Below are 14,289 nucleotides of genomic sequence, written 5' to 3' on the forward strand. Positions count from 1 at the left end.
GTCATCTGGAAACTCATCACAAAGCTGTAGTTAATCAATTATTCAGAAAGATGCTACTGATCTTTAATAAAATCAAACAACAAACAACTTGGGTTTATACTTTATGAATAAAACATTTCTTTCTGAATCATAACTCTGTCATGAACATCATGCATTGGTTCAATCCAGAACTGAGAAGGACACTACCAGCAACCAACAGGGTCCACAAGAATATGCACACTTTCCTCTCCACCCTCCAGAAGTCACTACGCACTACCTATCAAGAACACAATGCTACTTTCATTACTCAAAACCTACAGTACCACAGAAAGATATTAAGCAAATCTGTAATACCTTAGGCCCCTAAAATGACAGGGGGCTTCTTTGGTGAAAAGAACTCAGATGATCCTAAAATGAACCACTTTACGAACTATAGGGAAAGGCACGATCTACCCCCACCCACACCCCCAAGAAGATCCTTGCCAACTTGACCAATAAGAAATTTTCTTTCTGACTTGAAATCAGCATACCAAACCTGAAATCCCATCAATGCTGTGGCCAATCTCATCAGAGAAAGATGAGAGAGTGAAAAACATTTCAAAAGTGAAATCACACTGTCAAAAAGAAGCGAAGAAAAGAAGAAACATTTTCTTTTCTTCAAGCAACAAAGGGAAGGGATTCTTAGGAATTCTAAGGATTGATTCCATTTAATATTTCACATCAGTGAAGAATATAATAAATTATTTCAATGCAAAAATTAAATACAACAATTACTACTGAAAGCTCATAGTCCAGCCAGAGATGAAGCACCTAATCTAATGAGTTGGTCTGGGTTGGCCCAGTCTTCTGTTCTTGCACACATCAGCCCTAGAAACCCTTAGATCCCACACCAAAACATGTTCTTATAAAGACGTTCAGTTTGCTTTCATGGACATGCCTCATATCTACAGGACAGAAATCACACCAGTGCTCAGCCTTTCCTTTCATCTGCGCTATTGTATCTCACTACCAACTTTTCTGTCTTCACTCTCTTCCACTTACTAGTTTTACAGCAAACAAAATATGTGGCTCCAAACACTTTGTGACACAGCCATACATGGAAAGTAGATCTTCCTTTGGTTCTCTTATAAGAATGACAGCAAACCAAATACACAAAGCCTCATTTCACAAGCTTTACTTTCCAATTTCATGATCATCCCTATCCTGCCCTTAATTTATGAAGCTTCACCTTGTAAGCCTTCAAATTCCTTGCACCTATCACTCTGTCTGAACAACAGTTCCAGAACTTCATTTCTCCGATGGCTAGAAAACTTCTTTTAACTTCCTGTCTAAATGTATTATTGATTAATTCATATCCATTTGATCTTAACTTTTAACTTTAATTGTTCTTCTCCCTCCTTGATATTTACCCCAAAATGCATTTCCAGAAAGTAATCATTTCCTCTTTGAATCTTCACCTTGGTCAGCCAAACCCAGCCACGTTCCTTTAATCTCCTCTCAAAAGACTTCTTTTAGCATTCCATTAATGGCCCTTGGAGACCTTTTCTGTGTTTGTTCCAGTATAAATTCACCTTTTCTTCCAGTACAGATGGTCAGACTGATACCAGTAACCCAAATGAGTTCTTAACAGTATTTTGTCATAATCGTATCAATATTTTCAGGTACCCACAGAAAATGCATTTTTGACATTTACAGCGGGCTTCTTTATGGCTGAAAAATACTATTATTGTATTTATCTTAATAAAAACAGACGTCTAACTTCCCACATCTGGACTGATCAATGAGCCTTCAGCTCACAGCAGAAGGTCCCTAAATACATGACTTTGCAGTATTAATTTTTTTCTCTTTGTGACAATTCCTATTGAGAATCATCTCATTCTTCCTACCGACAGTCATCTCATTCTTCCTATCTTATAGACAGATTCTCCTTAATATGAGTAATACCTCTTAACTCTCTGTTATCCACAAATTTCATGACCACATGGGTTTTGCACTAAGGTCAGTAATGTGAAATATTAAATTGAATCAATCCCAAGATGATCCTTTGAAAAACACCATACATAACCTCCCCACATTTTACCGCCTCTCCTTCAAAATACCCCACTATGTGTCTTCAGCTAGTTTTTAATTCCAATTCCTGTCCTCTCCTGCTTAAATAATGATATCCATGAACATTGTTTCAAATGTTTGGCTTAAATCCAGATGTATAAGGTCCAGTGCATTGCCCTTTTTAAAGAAACCCCTTATCTTTAAGATGGAAAATGGGATAGAATGTGTGATAGTTTTATCAAAAGTAGATCATTTCAGACATACCTCATCTTTCACACATTCTATCCCATTTTCCATTTACATGATCTTGATGGCTCCTTAATTTCAGACTTATTCTAAGACCTTGCACAACTTCAAGGTCAAAAACCCAATCCTGTAGCTTTTCCCTCTCTTTTTAAAAACAAAAAAATTTTGATACTTGCCAATGACATTCAACAATCTCAGAACTGCAAGATTAATTGAAAATCCCTGCTAGTGGAGTTGCAATTTAATGTACCAGTTCTTTCTAGCACATCATATTGGTTTCCTGTTTTTTTTCAGGGTAAGAAGTCTATATTTTCTATATTCTTTCACACTGGTGATAGTCAGAGAATCATCCTTATTCTCCATCTAATTCTTAAATTATGAAGGCTACACTTCTTCCTTATAAAGCCTCTTTCTATATTTAAATACAGCAGGTCATCAAACTAACAGAAGTGCATGTCTTGCATTAGTGTTATGAATAATGTGCTGTAAGAAATGGACTACACAGTATAGAACAGCATGAAGAAAACTCCGTGAACATTATTTGAGGAATATCATTGACATCAAGAAAACATTCACAAGGTATAATTCCCATCAGTACTTCCTATGAGATGCACCAAGTTTGTTGCATTTTTTCCCTTTAAAGAAAAACCTATTACATTGATTTCATTCCTTGTTTCATGAAAGGAGGATGAGAAGAACGGTGTTGCAAAGGGAAATAAAGATCTGGGGTTTATGCAGTAAAATTTTATCAAATGAAAAAGTGCATACTTCGTAAAATGCAAGTTTATAGTCTGTAAACACAAGAACATACAGATTCACTGACTTGCTATATTTGCTTCTTATTATTCTGTATTGCTCTCTTTTTACTATTACTATTCTATATGAAAAGCCAATTTAAGTTCTTCCTGAGGTAGCATATGTCTGAAAAAGCCAACTCTAAGCCATTGTATGCAGCTGAGAACAAGAGGCAATCACTAAAATTAAGTTCTTATTCTCTTTGTATCCAGAGAGTTATGACATTTCCTCTATCTGCCTTTTCAGCCCACAGTAATGTGAAGTAAAATATAGAGTTCTCACAGTTTTTCAATCATAGTTTTCAATCATCCCTGAGACTGGAGAACCATGTGCAAAATTTACAGATATGACATCTCTTTCTTTTCATTCCAGCACCTCCAGACTCCCATCAAGCTCTGCTCAGCCAACTTAGTATGCTTGGACAAAGTAACTGATCAATCTGGCAATTAGTTAAAAATAACTGCTGTTAAGATTTGTCCCAAGTCGTCTACAAGAGGACAACCTAAATGAAGAACTGTGTCTAAATAATTATTTTAAAAGCAGAAACAATCCCTGAAAGAGGTATTTTTCTTCCACAATATTTTTAAAGCACTTTACAAGCTTCTCAGGTAGATCTAACTTTAAGATACTCTTTTCCTATTTGACTGCCTTGGCCTCTTTCTCATTCCTTGTCAATCTCACTGCTCCCATTAAAGGGCCACAGATGTTGCAGAGACAAGCATTCACAAGCTGGTAAATGCCAGCAGTAGTTTTGTTCATGCATATTCATTAGAATAAGTTTATAACTGCATGATCACATATTTCCATGGTGCCATTCCACTGCTCTACTCAGAAAAGGACTTCTTCTTTTGCACCTTATCCATTCTCTACATGACTTCCAACATCTAAGAATGTGTAATTGGACTATTTAATAAGGCACAGATCAAATACTTTGGAGTCAAGGTTGCTCAGGAAGCCTACATTCTGTATTCCCTTTTCTGAAAGCATGACTTAGAACTTTTTTTTGAGATACTTTTGTAAGTAAAATGCATTTTTTCCTATAAATTCATAGGTCAGAAAAGACTTTAAAATCCTTTAGTTAGATCTCTGGCATACCACAGTCTATTAAATTTCACTCTATACCAAAGCTACTAACTTATTTTTCACTAATGCATGTAAAAAAAAATCCTGTGTTGACTTGAAGGTTATTCATATTTCTTTAGAGAAACTTTCAAACCTTCATCTGATGAGATGTAAAATCTCCATCTTCCTCCGTGGCTTATTCCATCACTGTTAAAAAATCTGAGCTTTGCTTCTAATGGGAATTTTTCTGGATCCAGGCTCCAGTACAAAAGGATGCTATTGTGCTACACCTGTCTCCCCTAAAATGAAGAGCCCTTTAGAATATGCAATCTTCTCAACAGGAAAGTATTTACATATTGTAATCAAATCACTTCTGAATGGGTTTTTTTGGTTTTTTTTTTTTTTTTTTTTTTCTTTAAATGAACTAGGCAGACTGGGCTCTTCAGTTTTCAATCTATAAAGCAATTCTCCAGAATTACTTCTGTAGCTCTCTATCCACTCAAAGTGCTCACTGTTCTTTTTAAAACACAAGCCTCAGAAACTTATTCAGGATTCCAGTGCCAATTCTGCATCCAAAATTTGAATGACCTCTCAACTGGTCCTATTCAAACAGCCTATTTTTGCCAAATCATTACAGTGGGAACCCATGTTGAGTCATTTGCTCACTGTGATCTTGAAATCTTTCCAGAATCACCGTTTTCCAGGAAACAACTCCTCTTTCTATAGACCATCAGATATTATGTTTTCTGTCCCTAAATATATGAACTTGCTTTTGGCAATGTTGAAATATTACTTTCACTGAATGGGCATAACTTATCAAATGGTCCAAGAGGTCCTGTAAGACTGTGTTGGCTTTGTTATTTATTCAGTACTTACTATTTCTCCAATTTTCATATTATCCACAAATTTTACCGAATACTTTTAGTACCATTTATTTATCAAAGTAATGGGGGAAATACTGAATAGCATTAGACCTTCACTAGCCTACTGACAGCATTAGTATCAATCCCTGTGCAAGGTAAACTCCATTCATGATGACCCCCTTGTTTATGTTCCAAGCTGTTCAAGCAGAGCAGCACATGCCTTGTTGACAATGTACAGGGTTCATTCTTGAATCAGAATGGGTTTTCTTAGTACCAATTTAATTGCCTTATAAGAATTTGCAGTATTGCTTCTCTAAATTAGTAAACATACATGTCTATCAGATATCTTTGACTAGACTGACTTTCTGTAAATCTGCTTTGACTAGCATTCACTATATTTTCATTCTTTTTTTTTTTTTTGTTAAAATAAGTCCATAATAACTTTCTGTTATATTGGTATGGATTGATGCCAGGCTAACAGATCTATAATTACTTGGGTCAGTCTGCTTGCCTTCTGGAATGCTAGCACAACCTTATTACTCCTCCAATTTCATGGAATAAATTATTAATTAACGGTGAATACAAATTCCATCATTTAGACCTATGTTGATCTCTATAATCATAGGGTTAGAATAATTAAATTCATAGTGCACAAACTGCCAGAGTCAGACTTCACTAACAGAGTCAGCAGTAATAACAGTAAACTGCAATATAGGTCAGGGTAAAGAGAGTAGGGGTAGAGGGGATGCACTCTGCTAGTAGATTTCAGGTGAGTTCTATGACAGCAAAACACCACTGAGACTCAGGTTTAATTACATATTCTGTTAATTAAAGAATTTCTTTTCCTTCCTTTTTGTTTATCCATCCTAGCTTGCGCTGTTCTCATATCTTCTTAAATATTGTACCCTTATCTGACCCCTGACTATCCTTTCCTGCCCTTTTTAAAAAAAGGAAGAAAAGTAGGCTTAAAGCCTACCTACCACAATCCTGCTACTTCTCCCTAATTCAGACCAAAATCCAGCAACTGTATTAATAATCAGTGATGCTGGCTAAATATAATTTCTCATTATAAAACCACCCCAATAACAATCAAATAATATCTCTTCCTGTGTGGTTCTAGCTGATAATTAGATGTCCCATTTTTTCACTTTGACTGTGACAGTAGGTTTGTATGTCCGTAAACATTCTATCCCTCAAAAACACAACACAACAGCTTTTGTAAACGCAGCATCTCTGTAAAGCAAAACCATTGAAGTCTATTGCGTTTTGACCACAGCCCACTTTGGGCTCAACCCAAATTTGAGTGCCTGTGTTATTTCTAAGAAAAGTAAAGAGACCTTTTAGATCTGATTTCCTTTGACAAAAAGGTTAGATAATACTGCTTGGATGGTGTAAAATGGACTTACAGGTGTGTGTAATTACCTCATGCAATGCAAGCCAGCATATTACTTTAAATGAAAATCAGGTCAGCAGTTTTCTACTGCCTCCAAATCCTGTTGGGAAGGTGCAGCATCAGTCTTCTTTTAATCAAGCAAACATGAGACTGACAGTTACAGTAGAGTATCTGAACTCCCCAAATATGCCATGTGATGGTGTCAGATGCTACTTTATTTCATATATTCAATGTATACTGAACACCCACCATACAAATCTAAAGTGATTTTTTTCTTGTAATTAGCTTTAGTCTCTGTATTCCTATCATACGAACAAATGAAAAAAATCTCTTTTATGCTTTTCTTTTGAACTAGTAAACAACCTCTGTACTAAACTGGACATAACATTCTTGCCTTTTCTTTTCAGACACAAAATCAATAGCATTATGTAGGAACTCATTTTTCTCTATGGTTACTTGTATCCATTATTGGATCATTTATCATGTGCAAGGAAACATCTGCCTTAACACCAACTTTGATTCTTTCAGTTGTTCCTTTAATTTTTTCCTTCTGTCTCTTCACTTGCAGTATCTAATATGAAACCACAAATTTAAATCTGTATGAACAAGAGTATTCAGGGCAAAGTGCTTCAATCACTTTTAAATTGCTCATTTTGTGGTACATGAAGGTGATGTTTTTAGAAGACAAGAAGGTTGCAACTTTCTATCAAGTTCAAGCCTTTGACTTCATTTCTTTCCTTTTTTCTTTCTTTCTTTTTCTTTTTTTTTTCTTAAGGTGTAGTTGCCAATTGATCTGTCATATTGTGTTTTTTTCAAAGATGAAGTGAGAATGGTCTGAAAGGAGGTTGCTATTGAAGAGCTGCTGGAAGATCTGGAGTAGGAATTACATTTTCATTGTAGCTAACTTTCAATGACACCGAAGATGTCTCACTTGGAAGACCATCAAACCCATGTTTTCTCTTCCACTTCAAGAGACAAAGCTTCATTCATTTGATGTGGAGACTCTGAAGAAACTAATTTTCTTTTTGCAATAAGTGTGAATTCTTTTTTATTTTGTAATTTAACAACTCTTGACAATGCTTACATTTCGCTTCAGAAAAATTATCTGTTTTCATAACTTCAGTCTTTCCAATCATTTTCTCCCACTAAGTCTTTTAATATTTTCTTTCTCAACTCAGGTTAATATAACATAAGTTTAGTAATAACTACTACTAAATTACATATTTGTTGCATTAATAGAAACCTTTCCCATTTACAAAAATAACCATAAACCAAATCACTTCCTGCATTTAACACTGTAAAGTATAAAAATAAGATGCATTAATCATATTCTCCAGTTATTTCTCTTCCATTAATTTCTAGCAGATCGAATCCATCCTTGATTACGTGATACTCTTGTTTACTCCTTCACAATATCTAACTTTGAGCTCCATCCCTGTTCTCCTGTGACTAAGAATATCATGCATTCCCTGTAAGGCTTCCAGTTCTGTAACGGTACTAATGCTTAGTACAAAGAAGAAGTATTTTATAGGTTTACATGTATTTGACAAAGATTTCATGTCAAAAAGGGCAATATGAATAAAAATGAAACAAGACCTAACTTCTGGAAAAGTATGTTGTTTGTGAATCTTTTTTTCTAGAAAAGAATCCTGGGTTTTTTTTCAAGTCACTGGAGGTCTGGACTAGTTTTCTATTAAACAATTCAACATATACAGTGCTGTGACTTACCACCATGTTACTGGGCCATGAGAATAATGCCCCATGTTCTCATTTTCTATGCAGAGCAGTGCTAAGCCTTGTGATCTCTTTTGCTGGGAAGATGCTTTACACAGAAACTGCAGTTTCTATGTGAACTAGAGATGACTTTCAGAAGTTTGCTAGGTGGAGCCAAAAATTTGCAACTATATTAAAACCCAATTTAAAACTCTCAATGCAGTATTTTAAAGATTCGTGGAGGAAAAAAACGAGAAAAGGAAAAATGAAGATGGATTACAGCTGATGGTGACTTTTGCAGTTGTTTTTTGTTTAAATATCTATTGCATATAAGCCTAACAGTTTCTACCCCCAACTCTGTATGATAGTTAAGAGATACAGAGAAAATATGTCCAAATTTTTATTATACAAATCAGAATGCCTATTTCCTCTTCCCAAAACTGTATTGAAATGAATATTGTTGAAAAGTGCTTAGTTGCCATCACTGTTGTCTGAAGTGTTTGACGTATACACAAGATTGGAGCAGCCAAGACTGGAGAAGGGCAAACTTCTGATATAAGATGCCACTGGAAAGGGCCTCGAGAGACCATCTTATGTATCTGCTGTCCTAATGTAGGACAGAATTATCTGTAACATTTCTGAGCACAGGTAGTCTGAACATAAAGAACTCCAGTAATAGAGATTTGACATCACCTCTTCACAACACATGCCAGTGCTTCATCATTCCTACTTATTCCTTCCAATATCTACTCTGAACTTCTCTAGGTGCATTTCAAACCTCTTATTTCTTGTTCTATCCATGTTGAACACAGAGAAAAAAAAATATTCCCTTTCTTTCTAGGTTGCCCAAAGGATATACTTGAAGACATGTTTTGCCTCAGACTTTTTTTCCTATAGACACTATCAGTTCTTCAAACTTTCCTCATAAATCATGATCACTATCATTGTTCTCCTTTGCACTCACTCTAGTTAACCCACGTCCTTTGTGAAGTCGAATGCTTAAAATGCTAACTATATAATAATCTATGTAAGACCTTACTGATGCTGAGTACCATCATTTCCCACAGGCTACATTTCTGGGTTTGCATCTAAGGGAAACCTATTCTATCTCACAGATTGTTTTCTGAAGAACTCGCTAGTTATTTCCTATTTCAAGCTGTTAAAGCTGCTTAATCTCACTTAAATATGAAACTTCTTATTTCTCCATATTGAAATGCATCTCATTTTCCAGATTGCTTCTCCAACACGCTATTTTGAATTTGAATTTGAATTCTGTCTTCCAGCTTGCTGTGGCCAGCCTACTGCCATCTGTAAATGCAACAGACATACTCTGCATTGCATCCTCAAGCCACTACTGAAAATACCAAATAGCATGAGACACAGGAGAGATGCCTGTTCAACTCAGTTGAATCATCCTTCCAATTTGACAGTGCTGATTACCTGTTTTACTAATACTACAGCTACTAATGCTAACTGTTGTCTGAGTGTGCTTTCTGAATATTCCTGCACTAATCTTACCATCATGGTGTTCGTATCAATCCTTTCTGCTTTGCTTATAAAAACATGGTATGTAAGACACGTAAAGATGGTCAGAAACCCTGCTGAAGTCACAATACACATCTATTATTGCTCTTCTGTTCACAGCCTTATTAGCACAAAGCAGAAGGAAAACAGATTGGTTTGACATGGGCTGCTCTCAACAGATACATGCTATCTGTTAGCCACTTCTTTGCTGTCTTCCAGATGTTTACATGTAACTTGTTTGACTATTTGTTCATTACTTTTGCTATTTTATTGTTACATTATATTGGTTTTAGGAATTGTTATTAATTATTTTTAGGAATTGAAGTTAAATTGACTGATATAAAATTCTCTAGCTTCTTCCTTATTACCCTTTAAGCATATTTGTCTTTTTTTCAATCTCTTAAAGCCTTACCAAGCATCTTCAGGCTACCAGAGATGCCTACTGACAGCTTTGAATAGTTTTGTCCAGTGCTCTAAGTAACCTAAAGTCCATTTTATTAGGCTACAAGATCACTGTCCTTTGCTTTTCATAATAATTGTATTAGCTATATAATTAAAGCAGATTTCTTTAGTGAACAGTGAAACACGGAAAGCACTAAGTGTTTTGGCCTAAGACATCTTACATTACTAGTTTTCTCTCAGCCGAGTATTGAATAATTTCTCAGTCTTTTCCTTATTCCTTACAGAATTCAAGTAGAAACACAATAGTCATAAACTGAAATGTTCTTTATAAAATATATTTTTTTAGCTGGTGACTTATAAAAGGTTTCCTGTTCCTCTTAATTATAACTCCTTCTGTGCTACCTTCTTTTTTGTTTCTGTCTCCACATACTTATGCATTCCTTTATACTAATCTCATGTAATTTTCATTTCCTGTATGATTCTTTCACATGTTTGAGGTCAATGTATATAATTTAACCAGATGATTTCTTGCACTGAGATCATTAAATTCTGAATAGTATGTTTTTCATCAGGAAGTGCTTAATTCCTTTATTCTTTTAAACTTCTTCTTCCATGATGTGATCTTCCAGTATTCTGATTTTGTTAAGTCTGCTTTCTTGAAATCCTCTTTTTCTATTTTGCTGCTCTCCCTCCTTTCCTTTAGAAAGATCACGGATGCTTTTGTTTCACATTCACACAAGTTCTCTACCACTCATAGGTTCTCATCCACAACCTATTTAGCACACGGCTGCTGTAGACTGCATCATAACCTCTGTAGTTGCTTTCTCTTCTTTCTGTACCAAGGTTGTTGTGAAAAAATATATATTCTGTTCTCTCTCGTAAGCTAAAGCTGTGACTCTTCCTTTCCAGGTGAAATCTACATAAGGATTTTTGCCTGTTTTTATAAAGTTCTATGTCTTAGAGGATTTGGCTAGTTTCTCAAGGAAAACAAAACCATCCCAAATCAATGTTAGCGCCACAAAAGAGCCATAACTGAATTCAAGTTTTAAGCAACAGATATTTCTGGCTTGGGATTTAAACAGAAATCTTCCTGATCTCATGACAGGTGTATGTACGCTCTTTTTGGACAAGTCACCATGTGTGCACTTATACACATATTTTAGTCATGAGTCATTGAATGCCATTTGAGTTGGAGTTTTTTATTAAGAATTCCACCTTTTCTGTATCTCATCATATACCTGATTTCTATTTTTGAAGAGACATTTCTAGATGTGAACGGACAGCAGATAATTTGGGCTTCAGATTGTCCGCTTAGCCAGCCATCAAGGGAGAAATTTAATAGTCACTCTCATTGAACTGTTTATATTCTTATTTATCAATTAAAAAACCCCAACTTTTTCTAATGCGTATTCATCACTAGGGTTTTTTTCCTGCTGACCCTCAGACTGACATGTAGGCTTTGTTTCTTTATACGACGAGAGGAAGGTATGGCACCAAGAGTCCAGATTTAGTAGCATTTGCTATTTACAGAAGATAAATAGAAGGAATATTTGGCCTTAAAACTGGGAAATAAGTCAGAAATCTCAAGTTATTTTCTCACTCTGCTACTTATGTGGGTATTGTGTCTACTAAGAAAAATATGTACTTTTCATGTGGTTTAAATAAAGTGCAGATATAGTCCTAGCAAAGACAAGAGAGTTATAGCATGAATTGGCATTAAGTACTTGAAGTAAACTCTAAGATTAAAACCTTTTTTTTCTGGTGATGACACTACCCTGATGTGTGAACTTTTGCAACCAATTTATCTGCCTTTTAATTTTTGGTTCCCCAGCTGTAAAATGACTATGACAATAGTTATCAAATTCATATATGGGGTGTTTGTCTTAAATAACACTTATAAATGCATAAAGATCCCCAGATGATAAGTGCTACAGAAAGCAAAGGATTGTTATTAATAACACCCACTGTGAATGCTGCTTGTATCTTAGTCACAACTTTATCCCTCAAATCACTAGAAGAAGATTTAAAAGCTTACAGAAAATGCTGAAATGAGGCAAATTTTCTCTCATCTCTGTAAAACATCTTGCTGCACTGAGAGCTCCAGTACACATCTGTCATCTGGAGGCCAAGCAGGCCTTGCACGATTCCAGGAAATCAATTCCAAAGACTGTAGATTGTCAGTTGCTTGTACACTGGAGGCCATCCAGGCAGCAGATTAAATTGTATGAGAAAATTGTAGCAGGCTCTGGGCTGCATGTAATGGAGACCCCAATGACCTTTCTGAGGACTTGGGAAACATGCATTAAAATTACCAACAGACCCTTTTGTAGCACCAAAACTGCATACTGAACTTCTCTTACTCATCACATAGGGTCATTCACAACTGAGCTATTTCAGAAAATGTAATTGCCATCCTTTCTTCTTGTAGAAAATGTAGAGGGATACCAGAGCTGCATTACTCGTATGATTAAAAAAAAAAAAAGAAAGAGAAATTGGTACTTGTGAAAGCCTCAGTCTTCAGCAGCATTTAATGGGGCTACTGTTCCTGAATTTTTCACCCCTCAGAGATTTCAGCAGAATACCCAAAGCACTGGCCAAAATGATTGCTGATGCAGAAGGCTGATTTAGACGTGTAACAGTTTCAGTTTTGTTTTAGTCAGTCTCTGATGACTACCTCTGTTTTTTGTTTCATTGTTTCTAGAGTACCCTTGACATGGCCAGAGTTCAAACTGCTAATGTGACCCTCCCAGCCCTGCTCACTTAGGGATTCAGGCTGTAGCATGTAACTTTCCTTGCCGTGAACAGGAACACTACATGTACGCAAGCAACCTAAGCCCTTTTGAAGACAAGTTTAGCTATACCAATGAAGGATGAGCTACATGAAAGTGTTTATTACTTCTGATCAACCCGTGGTATAAAAAACTGAAGAGTTACGCCCTTGACTTCTACTTTCCCATTTATCAGTGGAAAGCTAGGCTGGTCATTTTATCTCAGTCCTTAATAGTATACCTACACATATATTTGTAACTTTTTAAAAAAAATTTATTTAAATCTATTAGAAAATATTTACAGGGCATTTTAAGCAGATGGAATGAGTACTTTTGTTGGTTTGGAGATGGGGTGTGTTTTTTTGAATAGTCCCTTTGCTATGACAGATAAACATGTCTTTTCCTTTGCTAAAAGATCATATGGAATCACATCCCATGCTGCCTATAACTCAGAGTTTTGTATTTATCTCCAAAGCAGCTTTTAGTGTATCAGACTAATGGAGGTCTCAGTTGATAGTGAGGCTCTGCAACCTCTACAAGGCATATGAACACAGGGAACAGTGAACAGGAACTGTTCTTACCATTTTCAGGGGTGTTTTTTATTCTGCCACAGACTTCTCATATGACCTTGACCAAGTTTTTAAATCTGTTTCCTAATTCCCCATGTGTTATTCTGGGGTAGTAATTCCCCATGTCAGGAGCATCTGAATACAAATGTATTGCTAAATGCCTTTCATGCTAAGACTTCTAAGAAACATGCTCTCTCAAAGGAAATTATCTTTCTGCTAAAGGACCGATTGTTCTATTGACTATAAACTAACCTTGTTTATATTTTTAACTTTGCTTTATCGGATATCTTGGTCTGATTAATCTGTAAGTTGTACTTTATGCATTCGTTTACACAGCAGTATTTTTCTCACACTTGTATGTGATATTTTTACATGTTTTGGTCAACTGTAGAGAACTACTTTTGGTGCTAGGCACTACAGTATTGGACCTCCTATGTTCTGGGGAGGAAAGATCAGGAGAAAAACATGGAGCAGCAATCCTTAAACACACAAAAAATAGAAAATCTATGGGCTGAATGAATGAAGAATGGAATGAAAGGCATATGAATATGAAGAAGAGATTTTCAAAGACTATTTTAGCCACAGACCTTTTCATATCAAATATCTGGTGCACCCAAGCTGTAAAAAGCAAAGCAGGAATTTCTAGGATCAATTTCATCCCTTTGACTCATCCCCTTCCTTTGCCATTTGCTCTCGTAAGAGAGGTCCAGAGTGTGCAACAGGAAACCAAGCAAAAACAATACAAGAAAAACGCATTTTAATTTTAGCCACACAGCTGCCTCTGGGTTCTTTAAATACACTCCCTTCTATGTACTTCCATACACCAAGCTATCCAAGTGCTCTAGACAAGCTGAGTCTCAACTGCAAACTCTTCTACAACTAATCTCTCTCTGGCTCTGTTACAGCAATCAAACCAAGCTGGTCAA

The sequence above is a fragment of the Cuculus canorus genome, chromosome 5, assembly GCF_017976375.1.
Source record: "Cuculus canorus isolate bCucCan1 chromosome 5, bCucCan1.pri, whole genome shotgun sequence".
Taxonomy (NCBI): domain Eukaryota; kingdom Metazoa; phylum Chordata; class Aves; order Cuculiformes; family Cuculidae; genus Cuculus; species Cuculus canorus.